Source organism: Cherax quadricarinatus, chromosome 45, assembly GCF_038502225.1.
Source record: "Cherax quadricarinatus isolate ZL_2023a chromosome 45, ASM3850222v1, whole genome shotgun sequence".
Lineage (NCBI taxonomy): Eukaryota > Metazoa > Arthropoda > Malacostraca > Decapoda > Parastacidae > Cherax > Cherax quadricarinatus.
In genome coordinates, this window is record NC_091336.1 from 12,852,210 (window position 1) to 12,872,209 (window position 20,000).

A 20,000-nucleotide genomic window follows, 5' to 3' on the forward strand; every position below is an offset into this window, starting at 1 on the left:
AACACTGGTGCTACTACAACACTGGTGCTACTACAACACTGGTGCTACTACAACACTGGTGCTACTACAACACTGGTGCTACTACAACACTGGTGCTACTACAACACTGGTGCTACTACAACACTGGTGCTACTACAACACTGGTGCTACTACAACACTGGTGCTACTACAACACTGGTGCTACTACAACACTGGTGCTACTACAACACTGGTGCTACTACAACACTGGTGCTACTACAACACTGGTGCTACTACAACACTGGTGCTACTACAACACTGGTGCTACTACAACACTGGTGCTACTACAACACTGGTGCTACTACAACACTGGTGCTACTACAACACTGGTGCTACTACAACACTGGTGCTACTACAACACTGGTGCTACTACAACACTGGTGCTACTACAACACTGGTGCTACTACAACACTGGTGCTACTACAACACTGGTGCTACTACAACACTGGTGCCACTACAACACTGGTGCCACTACAACACTGGTGCTACTACAACACTGGTGCCACTACAACACTGGTGCTACTACAACACTGGTGCCACTACAACACTGGTGCCACTACAACACTGGTGCCACTACAACACTGGTGCTACTACAACACTGGTGCTACTACAACACTACAACACTGGTGCTACTACAACACTGGTGCTACTACAACACTGGTGCTACTACAACACTGGTGCTACTACAACACTGGTGCTACTACAACACTGGTGCTACTACAACACTGGTGCTACTACAACACTGGTGCTACTACAACACTGGTGCTACTACAACACTGGTGCTACTACAACACTGGTGCTACTACAACACTGGTGCTACTACAACACTGGTGCCACTACAACACTGGTGCCACTACAGCACTGGTGCCACTACAACACTGGTGCTACTACAACACTGGTGCTACTACAACACTGGTGTTACTACAACACTGGTGCCACTACAAGACTTGTGCTACTACAACACTGGTGCTACTACAACACTGGTGCTACTACAACACTGGTGCTACTACAACACTGGTGCTACTACAACACTGGTGCTACTACAACACTGGTGCTACTACAACACTGGTGCCACTACAACACTGGTGCTACTACAACACTGGTGCTACTACAACACTGGTGCTACTACAACACTGGTGCCACTACAACACTGGTGCTACTACAACACTGGTGCTACTACAACACTGGTGCTACTACAACACTGGTGCCACTACAACACTGGTGCCACTACAGCACTGGTGCCACTACAACACTGGTGCTACTACAACACTGGTGCTACTACAACACTGGTGCTACTACAACACTGGTGCCACTACAAGACTTGTGCTACTACAACACTGGTGCTACTACAACACTGGTGCTACTACAACACTGGTGCTACTACAACACTGGTGCTACTACAACACTGGTGCTACTACAACACTGGTGCTACTACAACACTGGTGCCACTACAACACTGGTGCTACTACAACACTGGTGCTACTACAACACTGGTGCTACTACAACACTGGTGCCACTACAACACTGGTGCTACTACAACACTGGTGCTACTACAACACTGGTGCTACTACAACACTGGTGCCACTACAACACTGGTGCCACTACAGCACTGGTGCCACTACAACACTGGTGCTACTACAACACTGGTGCTACTACAACACTGGTGCTACTACAACACTGGTGCTACTACAGCACTGGTGCTACTACAACACTGGTGTTACTACAACACTGGTGTTACTACAACACTGGTGCTACTACAACACTGGTGCTACTACAACACTGGTGCTACTACAACACTGGTGCCACTACAAGACTTGTGCTACTACAACACTGGTGCTACTACAACACTGGTGCTACTACAACACTGGTGCTACTACAACACTGGTGCTACTACAACACTGGTGCTACTACAACACTGGTGCTACTGCAACACTGGTGCTACTACAACACTGGTGCTACTACAACACTGGTGCTACTACAACACTGGTGCTACTACAACACTGGTGTTACTACAACACTGGTGCTACTACAACACTGGTGCTACTACAACACTGGTGCTACTACAACACTGGTGTTACTACAACACTGGTGCTACTACAACACTGGTGCTACTACAACACTGGTGCTACTACAACACTGGTGCCACTACAACACTGGTGCCACTACAGCACTGGTGCCACTACAACACTGGTGCTACTACAACACTGGTGCTACTACAACACTGGTGCTACTACAACACTGGTGCTACTACAGCACTGGTGCTACTACAACACTGGTGTTACTACAACACTGGTGTTACTACAACACTGGTGCTACTACAACACTGGTGCTACTACAACACTGGTGCTACTACAACACTGGTGCTACTACAACACTGGTGCTACTACAACACTGGTGCTACTACAACACTGGTGCTACTACAACACTGGTGCTACTACAACACTGGTGCTACTACAACACTGGTGCTACTACAACACTGGTGGTGGTACTACAACACTAGTGATGGTAGTACTACAACACTGGTGGTATTACAACACTGGTGGTAGTACAACAACACTGGTGGTACTACTACAACACTGGTGGTACTACTGCAACACTGATGATGATGGTGCTACAACACTGGTGGTACTACAACACTGGTGGTAGTACTACAACACTGGTGGTACTACAACACTGGTGCCACTACAGCACTGGTGCCACTACAACACTGGTGCTACTACAACACTGGTGCTACTACAACACTGGTGCTACTACAACACTGGTGCTACTACAGCACTGGTACCACAACAACGCTGGTGCCACTACGACGTTGGTGCCAACACTGGTGGCACCAGTGTTGGCACCAATAAAATATCCTTCTTGAAAGACATGTCAGCTTGGTATGGGTAGTTTAGATGGGGCTGTCTTGGAAGACAGTGCTCCAGGGGGTGCTAGTGTTGTCCTGTGTATGTACACTGATAGGTGTATGTCTCTCTCTCTCTGTATATACACTGATATGTGTATGTCTCTCTCTGTGTGTATATATACACAGATAGGTGTATGTCTCTCTCTCTCTGTGTATATACAATGATAGGTGTATGTCTCTCTCTGTATATACACTGATAAGTGTATGTCTCTCTCTGTGTGTATGCACACTAATAGGTGTGTGTCTCTCTCTCTGTATATACACTTATAGGTGTATGTCTCTCAGTGTATATACAATAATAGGTGTACGTCTCTCTCTCTGTGTATATACACTGATGGGTGCATGTCTCTCTCTCTCTCTGTATATACACTGATAGGTGTATGTCTCTCTCTCTCTCTGTGTATATACACTGATAGGTGTATGTCTCTCTCTCTCTCTCTGTATATACACTGATAGGTGTATGTCTCTCTCTCTCTCTCTGTATATACACTGATAGGTGTATGTCTCTCAGTGTATATACAATGATAGGTGTACGTCTCTCTCTTTCTGTATATACTCTGATAGGTGTATGTCTCTCTCTCTCTCTGTATATACACTGATAGGTGTATGTCTCTCAGTGTATATACAATGATAGGTGTATGTCTCTCTTTGTGTATATACACTGATAGGTGTATGTCTCTCTCTGTGTATATACACTGATAGGTGTATGTCTCTCTGTCTCTGTGTATATACACTGATAGGTGTATGTCCCTCTCTCTCTGTGTATATACACTGATAGGTGTATGTCTCTCTCTCTCTCTCTCTGTATATACACTGATAGGTGTATGTCTCTCTCTCTCTGTGTATATACACTGATAGGTGTATGTCTCTCTGTGTATATACACTGATAGGTGTATGTCTCTCAGTGTATATATATACTGAGCCATACACTGAAAGGTGTATATCTGGGTGTAGATACACTGAAAGTTGTCTCTCAGCGTATGTACACAAGAGATGTCACTTTCTCAGGATATATATACATTGACAGATTACTTTTAAATCCCATTTTAATAATAAAGTTGTCTTGACTAGTGGTGAACAGGTGACATGCAGCCATAATGACCCTCGTGTGATCGATCGGCTTGAAACCCCATCAACCAATTACTCTCAGTTACAGACACATCTCCAGCCAGACGCATCCCTGGTCAGGCACATCCCTAGCCAGACACATCTCCATCGAAACATCCCGGTCAAGACATCTCCCCGCGGCCCGGTCTCAGACCAAGCCTCCTTTTTGATAGTCTGAACACTCTGACTAGACACTCATCAACACTACAGTTCGGATGTAAACAATACACAAATCAACATTAAAGTACCGTCGTACACCTCACATACTGGAGACAAAACATATACACAGCTTCGAGAGAAGGTACGATCAGGTCTTGGAGGTTATGAAATAATAACGGCTGTCGATAAGAGTTCAGAGGTGGGACCAGGAACTATGCATCAACTGAAACTAGCAGGGTATAACTGAGTACAATTAGCTGAATAAAACTAAGTACAACTAGGTGAGTACAGAGCAGTGCTGCCTTTCTGTTTTACAGCGCAGCCAAGATCAACTTGTAGATAACTTTTTGCTGCATTGTACTTACCTAATTGTGGTTGCAGGGGTCAAGTCGTATCTCATGGCCCCGCTTCTTCAGTGGTCGCTACTGTGTGTGTGTGTGTCAGAGGCAGAATGAATACAAGTCAGGAATGTGGTCTGACCTACATTCTGAATACCATACGTTGTAATGTCTTCATCATCCACCATAAAAACACGCTTTATTGCATCGTAAACTGCACGTACGATGCCCTTTACGTCAGGATTAGAATCCTTGTACCTTCTCCGCCTCACAAGATGTACTCAGCTTGTATAGTCTCTCTCTCCGCCTCCTCCCAAGATGACCTCAGCATCTTAAAGCCTCTCCACCTCCTCCCCGCCGCTACGTTAACCTTTAGTAAAGATAAATAGGTGAGAAAACTTACACACAGGCATACACAAATATTTATGGTTTAGAGAGAAACTGTGACGTTCTATTTACATGATCCTCATGTTCATAAATTATGTTGCTAATGCCGCCTATGATCTCCAACGAAGATGTTGTCGCTGCTGATACAACCTCCACACTCTCTCTAACCCTGACACCACCACTCTCAACATTCTAGCATAGCAGCATCTAAAAATATACAAGTGTGTATATCCACCACAAGGTCTCACTGTGTATATTAACAACCTAGTACACACAAGAAATTCACACTACTGAAGAGGGTCTCAAGAATGATAGCAAAAGTATACAGTACTCATCATCTGCTTCGTCTCCACTTGGGTTTGTTCGTGTAATATAAATTTCTCTTCGTTAGTCCTCACGCTAAGGGTCAGGCCGATTTAAGAATTAATTTAAAGTAATCAAATAATAGTAATAGATCAGTCTTATTTTAGTTCACTACAATAATTTTACAAAGTATTATTCGTTTATTCAATAGCTGCAATATAGATTTAATGTAGAATAATTCCCCAACATAAATATGACTTATTTATATTGAAAGTAAATAACTGACCAATAACAAGTCGATATAACAAGCGCTGGTGCTCTTTTGGTTAGATGTTTAGCGCCACATAATTCAGGCACGTGTGAGTATCTTTGGTTGAAAGACCTACCAAGGCCGCCTGGTTACTCCCCCCCCCCCCCCCGTCAAAGGTAATTGACAGCTTCCTAAACCAGTTACTTCCCAAACTTTACGCTCTAACGTCTTCACGAGGGACATAGAGGCAGTAATCCGCCTGATAATAACAACAATAATAAATATTTCTCGAGAAAATGCAGCAGTTTATGACTGTGTATATAAACTAAGTTTACCTTAATCCCTATTTAAGAAATTATAGTGAGAAATACATCATGTAAGAAAAAGATCATCCGTGTGTATGACTGGTGATGTATAGGTTACCTGCAACCTTACTGATGCTTTGTGAAGTCGACAGGCTTGAAACTCAGTTAATCAACTAATAGAGGGAGACATTTTTAATTAAAAATAAAGCTGAGGTACAAATGTAATTCTGAATCTAAAAGGTAAAAGTTTAATGGCCAATTAAGGAGTTGAACAAAAAACTTTTTCAGGGATATGCAGCGAACACCATTTTTACAAGCTTCTTATTAGAAACTTTTTTTTTTATTCAAAGTGTGACAATTATCTCACATTTTTGTTTACACTGAGTTTTTATTAAGGTTCAGGAAAACATGAGGAATATGAAAGAGATATTTGTATAGTGTGATGCCTGTGTTATATTGCAGTATTCTTTAATCCCTAAGATAGGAATGGTAATAAATTCTCAGTGTATACCTACAGATACACGAGTTTGAGTGTATATAACACGCTAAAACCAGTTTCCTTGGCCTGGAGATATTTATCTGGGGATTGCGTGAACGAACTCACTGATGCGTGATGCCTAACTAGATAAACTGTGAGTTACCTAACATCGTTCCATCTCCTCTGCAGCTAACTAAAGTAGGTATCCGGCATTACAAACAGCTAACTAGACAAGAGATATCAGCCGTTACCGTCATCTATTAACATAACAGAGAAAGACAAATAAAAAAAAAAGCCAGTGCGCAATATACCCAGAACTACGTAAAGGAACTGGATGAAACACAATGGAATATGAACAGGAATCTGAACATGCACCTAAGCTAGTGACAGACGTACGATGCAACCATAACAAAGTCTAAGTTTGTTTACCTTGGTTTTTGACACTCGTTATATATTTCCCTGTTCAGCTTTAATTATGATGTTGTAAAAGAGAAGGTTAACTCCCGATATTAGCTGTGTTGTAATATTTTTGGTGCCTTGGTTCCTATCCGTACGACAAGTTGGCAGAGAATGAGATACCAGTGATGCGGCGCCAAAGGCGGAGTTGTGCGAGGACTGTCATAGGGGTTCTACGCTGTTAGTAGGCGTTTCGCCTTCACTGAATCGTATGCACAAACATTTTAACTATTTTTACATGTTTACAAGCACTTATTTTCCGTCTGGGACGATTTATGGCGACAACAAAGCCTTCTTGAAATAGAAAGCTGCACACAACTGAATATAATCTCATGTTTATTAATTTATACGGGAATAATAAACAAAATCACTAAACCTATACGGAATTACATGACTTCTGCCCTTGATGCCACGCATGAGGCTTATGATCCAAGGAATTGGACTTAGCTTCCCCTTCCTTGGATCGAGTCTGATTGCTTCTCATTCCTGTATCTATTTTCTGGCCGGACTCCGGGAGTAGAAACATTTGGAATCATGGAAAGTGATGGTTGACCCTGTAAGATATTTCAGCGCTCCACCCGTGAATAAAATATTCGTTTCCTCTTTCCTCTGTTTACTGACTTCTCTCAACGTCAGCCAGCTTGTCTGATATTAATATTTCTGGAGTATTTACCTAAGCATGTTATCTATGACTGCCTAAATGATCTACACTGGCTAAGTGCATCACGTATCGATTCAGTTACCTGGAGTTTCCTGGAGAGAGTTCCGGGGGTCAACGCCCCCGCGGCCCGGTCTGTGACCAGGCCTCCTGGTGGATCAGAGCCTGATCAACCAGGCTGTTGCTGCTGGCTGCACGCAAACCAACGTACGAGCCACAGCCCGGCTGGTCAGGAACCGACTTTAGGTGCTTGTCCAGTGCCAGCTTGAAGACTGCCAGGGGTCTGTTGGTAATCCCCCTTATGTATGCTGGGAGGCAGTTGAACAGTCTCGGGCCCCTGACACTTATTGTATGGTCTCTTAACGTGCTAGTGACACCCCTGCTTTTCATTGGGGGGATGTTGCATCGTCTGCCAAGTCTTTTGCTTTCGTAGTGAGTGATTTTCGTGTGCAAGTTCGGTACTAGTCCCTCTAGGATTTTCCAGGTGTATATAATCATGTATCTCTCCCGCCTGCGTTCCAGGGAATACAGGTTTAGGAACCTCAAGCGCTCCCAGTAATTGATGTGTTTTATCTCCGTTATGCGCGCCGTGAAGGTTCTCTGTACATTTTCTAGGTCAGCAATACAAACACTGTGTGCACTTTGTTAAGTTGTGCTGGTTGGGGGTCCTAGTTCTCTCCGCGTCGTAGTTATCATTGTTGAACGTCATGTTGGACGTTCAACTTCATATTGCACGGTGTACGTCATGCAACTTCATATTGCACGGTGTACGTCATGCAACTTCATATTGCACGGTGTACGTCATGCAACTTCATATTGCACGGTGTATGTCATGCAACTTCATATTGCACGGTGTACGTCATGCAACTTCATATTGCACGGTGTACGTCATGCAACTTCATATTGCACAGTGTACGTCATGCAACTTCATATTGCACGGTGTACGTCATGCAACTTCATATTGCACAGTGTACGTCATGCAACTTCATATTGCACGGTGTACGTCATGCAACTTCATATTGCACGGTGTACGTCATGCAACTTCATATTGCACGGTGTACGTCATGCAACTTCATATTGCACGGTGTACGTCATGCAACTTCATATTGCACGGTGTACGTCATGCAACTTCATATTGCACGGTGTACGTCATGCAACTTCATATTGCACGGTGTACGTCATGCAACTTCATATTGCACAGTGTAGGTCATGCAACTTCATATTGCACGGTGTACGTCATGCAACTTCATATTGCACAGTGTAGGTCATGCAACTTCATATTGCACGGTGTACGTCATGCAACTTCATATTGCACGGTGTACGTCATGCAACTTCATATTGCACAGTGTAGGTCATGCAACTTCATATTGCACGGTGTACGTCATGCAACTTCATATTGCACGGTGTACGTCATGCAACTTCATATTGCACAGTGTAGGTCATGCAACTTCATATTGCACGGTGTACGTCATGCAACTTCATATTGCACGGTGTAGGTCATGCAACTTCATATTGCACAGTGTAGGTCATGCAACTTCATATTGCACGGTGTACGTCATGCAACTTCATATTGCACGGTGTAGGTCATGCAACTTCATATTGCACAGTGTAGGTCATGCAACTTCATATTGCACGGTGTACGTCATGCAACTTCATATTGCACGGTGTATGTCATGCAACTTCATATTGCACAGTGTAGGTCATGCAACTTCATATTGCACGGTGTATGTCATGCAACTTCATATTGCATGGTGTACGTCATGCAACTTCATATTGCACGGTGTACGTCATGCAACTTCATATTGCACGGTGTATGTCATGCAACTTCATATTGCACAGTGTATGTCATGCAACTTCATATTACACGGTGAACGTCATGTTGGACGTGGAACTTCATATTACACGGTGAATGTCATGTTGAACTTCATATTACACGGTGAATGTCATGTTGAACTTCATATTACACGGTGAATGTCATGTTGAACTTCATATTACACGGTGAATGTCATGTTGAACTTCATATTACACGGTGAATGGCATGTTGAACTTCATATTACACGGTGAATGTCATGTTGAACTTCATATTACACGGTGAATGGCATGTTGAACTTCATATAACACGGTGAATGGCATGTTGAACTTCATATAACACGGTGAATGGCATGTTGAACTTCATATAACACGGTGAATGGCATGTTGAACTTCATATAACACGGTGAATGGCATGTTGAACTTCATATTACACGGTGAACGTCATGCTGGACATTGAATTTCATATTGCACGGTGAACGTCATGTTGGATGTTGTGACGTGAACGTCTTGTCTGATATTGAACGTCATGTTTGACGGAGATATCTGATTACTTTTTCCACTTATACTGAGGCGACCTTCAATGCTTGTTTTCGTGTCGTCTGCAGATGACGAGTCTGAAGTTCGTAGGTTTGTCTACTATGATTGTGAGTAACAGCAAAGGTGCCACATGTGTGTCTTGTGTCTTGCGAAGGTGCCACAAGAGTGTCTTGTGGTACTAAAGTGCGCGTAACAGTTAAAGTGCCACAAGTGTGTCTTGTGGTACTAAAGTGTGAGTAACATAAGGTGCCACAAGTGTGTCTTGTGGTACTAAGATTTTTACTGAGCTCAGACTGGGTTTCACTTGGTTGACGTTCAGTCTTTACAAGTGCTCTGTTTGAAAGTTGAATATCCACCTCCCACCTTTACATGTTTATACTTCTGACCTCATTTTTAAAGCTATCACAATATGGTTACAGTATTCTATCAATTTTGCTATGTCTCTGCATTTATCATATGCATTTATATCCTTCAATGTTCCCGTGAGTTTGCTACAGTGGATTGACAGTGGTTAGACAGGGTAATCCTGTTCAAAAGCCATGTTAACCACCTAGCAGTGAAGTTTATACTGTCGACAATGCAGGGGTACGTATGGGAAACCTTACTGGAGATGATGAACTGTGTAGGATTGAAAGATTTCCCAGTCAGAGTCCAGTGAGAAAGGGGTTGAGAAGGCAAAATAACTTAACATATGAGTGCAATGTCTCACCAAAAAGAAGACAACTTAATAGGTCATACCAGCCAAGTAAATCAGCAATGTGACTAGTACTCTGAGTTGGATGAGGAAGTGGTGGAGGCAACCTCAACATACAGCCTCAAGAGTTGATAAGGACTAAGAGGCTATAAATAAGTAGTACCATTAGAGTAATCCAAGGGACAGGGCCAGGAGCTGAGACTAGATGCACGAAAGTAGACAAAGACAAGGTTAGCAGCGAGTAGTAGCTAAGAGGAGAAACGGAGAAAATGGTAGCTAGCGCAGTGATAAACAGAAGCTATCCCACAGCAATATAGGCAAGAAAAAGAATTAGGTAATAAGGCTGATAATGTCAACGAAAATTTTTAATAGCAAATAATAGAAAGGAAAGTAAGGTACCGAACAGAAAATATAAGGTCCTTACAGGTAAAAAGATATTGGAGAGATGACAACTCCATAAATACTGGTAGACTTCTAAACAGCCAATGAAGAAACAATGGGGCAACAAATGAAGAAGTATTGGGAAAACAGAGCTGGAAACTACAAAAGTTATGTGGGGTTAGATGAAATATTTACTTGAGTGTTAGAACCCGAGGTGCTATGTGAATCAAGAACAGTGATACATTACAAGTCAGTAGAACCAACAACAATGATATATTCTAGAGAATATCTGTAGAGACGAAGCATCATCTTGCGAAGAGACAGAGGAGGTATTAAATCACAACCCAAAATCTGTCATGCATGCTATACCCTGTATTGGCAAAGAAAGAGATTGGTGGCCCACTTGAAAAGTGGTTTAAGGGAAAACAACATAGCTCAGGGAAGAGAAAATCTTTTCCCATGAAACTAGCAGAGATTTACAAGAGAATCACAAAAATCAAATAAGAGAAAGGTGGAATGGCTGCATGTTCTTGGACTGAATTTTTTAATAACTAGGAAGCACCTTGGTCATGGAAGGCATTCAGGCTTGATATAAGGAAAGGGGAGATTAAGTCCAGGTTCTTGGATAAATGACCTCTCACCAGCATCAAGGTACTTCCCTCGAGAGGCTCGACTGCATGGCTGTCCTTGGAAAGATACCCCCACCAGGGACTGAACAACAAACTATATGATCGAGCACTGATGAGAGGAAAACATCAGATGCTCCAAGGAACAATACTTGTTGTGTGTTACAATGGTAGTAAAAACATTGTATTTAACTATAATACAAGAAGGCAGATGCTAATCTGGCTGACACTCCACCACTTGAGAGCTGGCGTCTCCGTGTCTCACAAACTTTATCTGCTACAATCGGCCGACGCCTCAACAACTTATCTTATCTGTAAATGATTAGGCCTAGCAAGCCTCTAGTTACCAGCCTCTCAGGTTGTACCGACAGTAGTAAAGGCATATGTATTCAGCTTTAGTCATATTATTGTATTCATAAGGAAGCAGTAAACTCGTAGGAATTATGGAGCAAATTTATCAGAATATCATATAAATGAAGGTTTGCAATACCGACAGGTTGGTTAATAACAGCTCTTCTACCTCCAGTGTTTTACTCATTTGTATTCGACTGAAGAAGCCTGTTGTACAGACCAAAGTTGTCATCAATAAAGATTTTCAAGTGTTGAACATGTGCTTTATTCATCACCTTTATCAGAATGTTGAGTCAGGATGAGTAATGAATATAATGTGATATACAGTAACAGTGGCCTCAATCACCAGCTATGGATTATGTAGCAATTTTTGTTTCAATACTCATTGCACCGTCATGGCGCCAGGGTACCCCTGCACCGTCATGGCGCCAGGGTACCCCTGCACCGTCATGGCGCCAGGGTACCCCTGCACCATCATGCCGCCAGGGTACCCCTGCACCGTCATGGCGCCAGGGTACCCCTGCACGGTCATGGCGCCAGGGTACCCCTGCACCTTCATGGTGCCAGGGTACCCTTGCACCGTCATGGCGCCAGGGTACTCCTGCACCGTCATGGTGCCAGGGTACCCCTGCACCGTCATGGTGCCAGTGTGCCCCTGCACCGTCATGGTGCCAGTGTGCCCCTGCACCGTCATGGTGCCAGGGTACCCCTGCACCGTCATGGTGCCAGGGTACCCTTGCACCGTCATGGCGCCAGGGTACCCCTGCACCGTCATGGCGCCAGGGTACCCCTGCACCGTCATGGTGCCAGGGTACCCCTGCACCGTCATGGTGCTAGTGTACCCCTGCACCGTCATGGCGCCAGGGTACCCCTGCACCGTCATGGCGCCAGGGTACCCCTGCTCCGTCATGGCGCCAGGGTACCCCTGCACCGTCATGGCGCCAGGGTACCCCTGCACCGTCATGGCGCCAGGGTAGCCCTGCAGCGTCATGGCGCCAGGGTACCCCTGCACCGTCATGGCGCCAGGGTACCCCTGCACCGTCATGGCGCCAGGGTACCCCTGCACCGTCATGGTGCCAGGGTACTCTTGCACCGTCATGGCGCCAGGGTACCCCTGCACCGTCATGGTGCTAGTGTACCCCTGCACCGTCATGGCGCCAGGGTACCCCTGCACCGTCATGGCGCCAGGGTACCCCTGCTCCGTCATGGCGCCAGGGTACCCCTGCACCGTCATGGCGCCAGGGTACCCCTGCACCGTCATGGCGCCAGGGTACCCCTGCACCGTCAGGGTGCCAGGGTACCCCTGCACCGTCACGGTGCCAGGGTACTCCTGCACCGTCAGGGTGCCAGGATACCCCTGCACCGTCAGGGCGCCAGGGTACCCCTGCGCCGTCAGGGTGCTAGGGTACCCCTGCACCGTCATGGCGCTAGGGTATCCCTGCACTATCATGGCGCCAGGGTACCGCTGCACCGTCATGGCGCCAGGGTACCCCTGCTCCGTCATGGCGCCAGGGTACCCCTGCACCGTCATGGCGCCAGGGTACCCCTGCACCGTCATGGCGCCAGGGTACCCCTGCACCGTCATGGTGCCAGGGTACTCTTGCACCGTCATGGCGCCAGGGTACCCCTGCACCGTCATGGTGCTAGTGTACCCCTGCACCGTCATGGCGCCAGGGTACCCCTGCACCGTCATGGCGCCAGGGTAGCCCTGCACCGTCATGGCGCCAGGGTACCCCTGCACCGCCATGGTGCCAGGGTGCCCCTGCACCGTCACGGTGCCAGGGTACCCCTGCACCGTCATGGTGCCAGGGTACCCCTGCTCGGTCATGGCGCCAGGGTACCCCTGCACCGTCATGGCGCCAGGGTACCCCTGCACCGTCATGGCGCCAGGGTACCCCTGCACCGTCATGGCGCCAGGGTACCTCTGCACCGTCATGGTGCCAGAGTACCCTTGCACCGTCATGGCGCCATGGTACCCCTGCACCGTCATGGCGCCAGGGTACCCCTGCACCGTCATGGTGCCAGTGTGCCCCTGCACCGTCATGGCGCCAGGGTACCCCTGCACCTTCATGGCGCCAGGGTACCCCTGCTCCGTCATGGCGCCAGGGTACCCCTGCACCGTCATGGCGCCAGGGTACCCCTGCACCGTCAGGGTGCCAGGGTACCCCTGCACCGTCAGGGCGCCAGGGTACCCCTGCACCGTCACGGTGCCAGGGTACTCCTGCACCGTCAGGGTGCCAGGATACCCCTGCACCGTCAGGGCGCCAGGGTACCCCTGCGCCGTCAGGGCGCTAGGGTACCCCTGCACCGTCATGGCGCTAGGGTATCCCTGCACCATCATGGCGCCAGGGTACCGCTGCACCGTCATGGCGCCAGGGTACCCTTGCACCGTCATGGCGCCAGGGTACCCCTGCACCGTCATGGTGCCAGGGTACCCCTGTACCATGCAGTGTAGGGATGCCACTGCCTGACTGACCATCATGGTGCAGGTGAGATAGTTACACCCAGGTAATCTACATTGGAGGTTTTAAGTTGCCTTCTTAACACCATTTCTTGCCTGTGATTTGTTTGTGACTTGTTTCTGGAGCTGGAGTAAATTTAGTCGTCACCTTTTTGCTAGGCAATCTAGTAAGAAAACTATTGTGGAAGCTACGTTTCGCTCACCACATTGGCAAACCTTCTGGCAAACGAAACGTAGTTGAAGCAAATGTTTTATTATCTGAACGGGTATATTTACGATTATATTTCTGAGATTAGTTTAATTAGTCAGACTAGGAGCGTGCCTCGCGCCTCAATGTTAACAGCTGTGGTCAAGTCCAGGTTAAAGCCTCGTGGACACTTCATAATTAATGTTACAAATTGATAAAGAACACGCATGTGGCTGGTATAAGAAATGGAGGTCTGGTGATGGACCGGCCCGCGGTAGTGTTGACCCCACCATAAGCTAATACCCACATATCTATCCACATTATCTCTTCTCTCAAATAATTTTTAGATCATACATTTATAGTATTTGTAATTTTTTGGGGTGGGGAGGGGGCTAAATTTTTTAGAAAAGTTAAAAAAACCAAGAGATTGGGAGCCTCTGGAGACTTGAAGAGATTGGTAGGTTGATTTCCCTGGGCTGGGCTGACCTGGTGAAGCTACTTGGATGGTACAGGTCACTAGAGGGAGATCAAAAGCCTCGTGACACACACTTATCACCACTCACACTGACACATACTACACGCTAACTCAAACTGAAATTGGATCTGAACTCGCACACGAATTTCGCCTGGAATTTCACTGGAAAGACTTTTTAGCTTTCCAGTTATCTAACAATATTAAGCATGTTAGCAGTGCGCTGTTATAGTCTATATGAAATTTAGATGGTGGGAAAACTCTTGAGTGGTAACTGAAGTCAGGTAACGGCTTGACAAAGCTCCTGGAGAGCGAAACGTTGCCACAATATAATGTTGCATTAGTTGTGCATTTGTCCTTCTACCTAACATTGTCGGTAATTCTGTAAACATTATTACAACTTAAATCAGCTTCTGAAGACATAACTCATTTATAAAAACATTTATATAAACATTATATAAACACTCTACATACACTAATGAAATGATATAATCATTAAAAGCGCTAAACCCGAATGGATCATATAGAGGTATGGATAGAGGTCCGTGAAGGATCGGGGTGTGAGAAGGGTAGGGGTGTGAGAGGGGTAAGGGTGTGAGAGGGGTAAGGGTGTGAGAGGTGTAAGGGTGTGAGAGGGGTAAGGGTGTGAGAGGTGTAAGGGTGTGAGAGGGGTAAGGGTGTGAGAGGGTTGGGGTTAACGAAGGTGTGGGGTTAGTGAGAATGTAAAATTTAAATCAAAGTGCAATAAATCAGTTTCCATTAAAAATCAGAGTGTCTGAATTAAAGGTGGCACTTTCAGTGTGGAGGTCAGTGTAAGGGCGTTGTAGACGTCGAAAGTGAATCCTGTGTGCCTGCTGATAGACAGGACATGACTCACGAAATCGCAATGACACGATTACAAACAAAACATACCACGGGTGGGGTTAAAACCTGCGATCAGTGTCTCAAAACTCCAGACCGTCGCGTTAGCCACTGGGCCAGCTAGCTTCAGTAAGATTCATCCAGCCAGGTATATTTCTACACCATAGGAAGGTTAGCATCGGCACCACTGCGGGAGATTCGTCTGTAAAAACTTGCATTCGTGGTCACAGTGGTGCCTATGCTAACCTTCGTATGGTGTAGAAATATACCTAGTTGGATGAATCTTATTGAAGCTAGCTGGCCCAGTGGCTAACGCGACGGTCTGGAGTTTTGAGACACTGATCGCAGGTTCTAACCCCTACCCGTGGTATGTTTTTTTTTTTTTAAACGGGACAGTCTATTAAGATATGGTAGACTGACGGTGCGACCTGACAGTCCTTGGAGAATGGTGCTGGTCCTTTCTCCACGAGGTATCTAAGTGAGTCATGCGTGTCCAGGATGTAAGCGTGAAAATGCAGTTCCACAAACCTAACAGCAGTGGGAAGAAGATGGCCGGAACCTCAGTCGTGATTTGATAGAAAAGAGTTTGTTGTGATGTAATTCTCACTAGCGTTGCTGCCAGGAGTTGCGTCGTTAAGAGAGCACTGTTACGAACATAACCTGTACATCACTTGGTTATAATGCTTCTCGTAACAAATTCGTAAAAAGAACAGGATTATTACGTCTAGGGGTCATCATACACTGGACTCACTTATAGAAGAAATGGAATCTTTCTAGTTTGTTTGTTTTATTAACAACATTAATAATACTAAGGATTCCATAATGGATTAAATCATTCCATCTTTACAACAGACCTTCTCATGTCGTAAACACTATGAGCATAACATATCACTAGCTCTTATCACATCACTGTAAAAACTTCAATATTTACAAAAGGCTCTAGACAGTTTCTGAACTCATTTTCAATGAGTCAAAAGATATAGATATATGTGCATACACTGGCGTTTTTTTTTTAAATCTTAAAGACAACACTGATACCAACAATAGAGCTCTTCCTCGGGGACCATTCTACAATAACTCCTACAATAATCCTACCTATGTACAAAGCTAAACCATTTATGGCCAGATAATATTTTAAAGAGTAAATTCATTTTAGCTATTAATGGAAATACTCCTGAATACAATATTAAGTGAGAAAGCCAAATAACACATAGAAATATATCGTCTCTTTCTTAAAATGAGCAAGGGGCGGAACAAGAGCAGAAAAATAACGAGAGAAAGGAATACGTGAGCGAGAGGCTGTGTCTGCTTGTTCACTGCCCGGAATATCGCTGTGTCCTGGGGCCCACAAAAAAAAAAAAAAAAAAAACTTTGTATTTACTAAAGATGTGACATAAAAACTGTATACGAAGGACGATGAACTAAGTGAAAATCAAATTTGTTGATAGTTTGTAATGCACTCTGGGAGTCTGAAGCAACATATTGATGGGAAATTGACCGAATGGTTAACCACAGCAATATTGAGAAGAAGTCCATATATAATGTTACAAAGTCAGTACAAAGTAAGTTACATAAACTGTTAAGACTATCATATAAATGCAGTTCAAAATTAAGTTAGCTTCAATAATCTCATCAAAAATACTTGTATAATTATAATTTATAATTGTGTATGTCAGTGTTGATAATGTATTATTATACAAGTCAAGAAAAAAACTTAAGTTTTGAACAGCCAAAAAAAAACTGTGCCAGCTGCAGTTTGCATTGAGAGAAAAAATACATAAAGAAATAAGAAAAAAAATAATAATTTAAAAACGAGAGAGATTATTTAAGAGTGTGCTTACGTTGCTTCCCCAGGAAAGTGACAACACATTAATTAACACATCTCACCGTCTACCAACCTTGACTTAACATTTTCAGGCCAACATTGTTCATTACTTGTCCAACACTTCATTTATCCTCGCTAACACCTTGTGATTTTCTTTCCAAAACTTTCTACTCTCCCTCCAACACCTATTTTCACGAGTAAGACATAATAAGACATTTGCAACATTTAAGGGGTGGGTCCCCTCAAGGGAGGTTCCTTGATGCTGGTGAGGGGCTCTTGATCTAGGGAATTGGATCTGCTTTCCAGCTCCTTGAATTAAGCCTGAATACCTTCCACATCCTCCCATAGACGCTGTATAATCCTATGGGTTTAGCGCTTCCCCATGATTATAATAATAATAATAATAATAATAATAATAATAATAATAATAATAATAATAATAATAATAATAATAATAATAATAATAATAAAGGAACTAAGAGGCACGTCAGTTCCCCTGTCTTATAATAATGTTATTCTCCTCTACCCTATAATCTACCTTGTCCATAATTACTATCACATAGGCTTTGTCTGTTTGTTAAGGTGAAGTCTACGATCTTTCCTTAACTCATGGAATAACTTAACAAAAGTTTGAAGACATTTGTGTTGCACACACCTGTGGTCCTCAAACATTTGTTAAGTTATACCATGAGTTAAGGAAACATCCTGGACTTCACCTTACGAAAGTAAACAAAGAAAATGTGATAGTAATTATGGACAAGGTAGATTATAGGAGGAAAATAAATATGATATTAGGAGACAGGGAAACTCACGCGTCTCTTAAATATCTTTATTACGACAATAAAGATACGTCAGTGTTGCACACATGTATCTTCTCTGTATCATATTCATCAACTTGTTTATATTGTACATCATAATATATCTATTTTTCCATCACGCATTCTATAAATTCTCCCGCTAAAATCTTCTATTCTCTTGCCAACACGTTCCATTTTCCCGCCAAAAAATTCTGTTTTCCTGCCAACATTTTTCCAATTTTCCCCCGCCACTGCTTCTCTTCCCCCCCCCCCCACTGCTTCTCTTTTAACCCACCACTGCTTCTCTTTTTCCCGTCACTGCTTCTCTTTTCCCCGTCACTGCTTCTCTTTTCTCCGCCACTGCTTATCTTTTCCCCCGCCACTGCTTCTCTTTTCCCCGTCATTGCTTCTCTTTTCCCCCGCCAATGCTTCTCTTTTCCCCGTCACTGCTTCTCTTTTCCCCGTCATTGCTTCTCTTTTCCCCGTCACTGCTTCTCTTTTCCCCTGCCACTGCTTCTCTTTTCCCCCGCCACTGCTTCTCTTTTTCCCGCCACTGCTTCTCTTTTCCCCGTCATTGCTTCTCTTTTCCCCCACCACGGTTTCTCTTTTTCCCCCACCACTGCTTCTCTCTTCCCCGCCACTGCTTCTCTCTTCCTCGCCACTGCTTCTCTTTTCCCCACCACGGCTTCTCTCTTCCCCGCAACTGCTTCTTTTTTCCCCGCCACTGCTTCTCTCTTCCCCGCCACTGCTTCTCTCTTCCCCGCCACTGCTTCTCTTTTCCCCGCCACTGCTTCTCTCTTCCCTGCCACTTCTTCTCTTTTCCCCGTCATTGCTTCTCTTTTTTCCCCGCCACGGTTTCTCTTTTTCCCCCACCACTGCTTCTCTCTTCCCCACCACTGCTTCTCTCTTCCCCGCCAATGCTTCTCTTTTCCCCGCCAATGCTTCTCTCTTCCCCGCCACTGCTTCTCTCTTCCCCACCACTGCTTCTCTCTTCCCCACCACTGCTTCTCTCTTCCCTACCACTGCTTCTCTCTTCCCAGCCACTGCTTCTCTTTTCCCCGCCACTGCTTCTCTCTTCCCCGCCACTGCTTCTCTCTTCCCCGCCACTGCTTCTCTTTTCCCCACCACTGCTTCTCTTTTCCCCGCCACTGCTTCTCTCTTCCCCGCCACTGCTTCTCTTTTCCCCACCACTGCTTCTCTTTTTCCCGCCACTGCTTCTCTCTTCCCGGCCACTGTTTCTCTTTTCCCCGCCACTGCTTCTCTCTTCCCCGCCACTGCTTCTCACTTCCCCGCCACTGCTTCTCTTTTCCCCGCCACTGTTTCTCTTTTCCCCGCCACTGCTTCTCTCTTCCCCGCCACTGCTTCTCTCTTCCCCGCCACTGCTTCTCTTTTCCCCGCCACTGCTTCTCTCTTCCCCGCCACTGCTTCTCTCTTCCCCGCCACTGCTTCTCTCTTCCCCGCCACTGCTTCTCTTTTCCCCGCCACTGCTTCTCTTTTCCCCGCCACTGCTTCTCTCTTCCCCGCCACTGCTTCTCTCTTCCCCGCCACTGCTTCTCTTTTCCCCGCCACTGCTTCTCTCTTCCCCGCCACTGCTTCTCTCTTCCCCGCCACTGCTTCTCTCTTCCCCGCCAC

At 45.2% G+C, this 20,000-nt stretch overlaps 1 protein-coding gene across 5 annotated transcripts in view; it reads right to left on the reverse strand.

The window, feature by feature from the left end:
* Positions 1-20,000, reverse strand: part of LOC128694832 (uncharacterized) — a 459,074-nt gene that overhangs the window by 143,051 nt on the left and 296,023 nt on the right. Inside the window, exon 1 of one of the 5 annotated variants that reach the window (XM_053785153.2) lies at positions 4,555-4,756. The exons of the other annotated variants lie outside the window; for them this stretch is intronic. The gene's annotated coding sequence lies outside the window, so the exon portion shown is untranslated. Of the gene's footprint in view, positions 1-4,554; positions 4,757-20,000 lie in introns of those variants that run through there. 5 annotated transcript variants of the gene reach the window in all.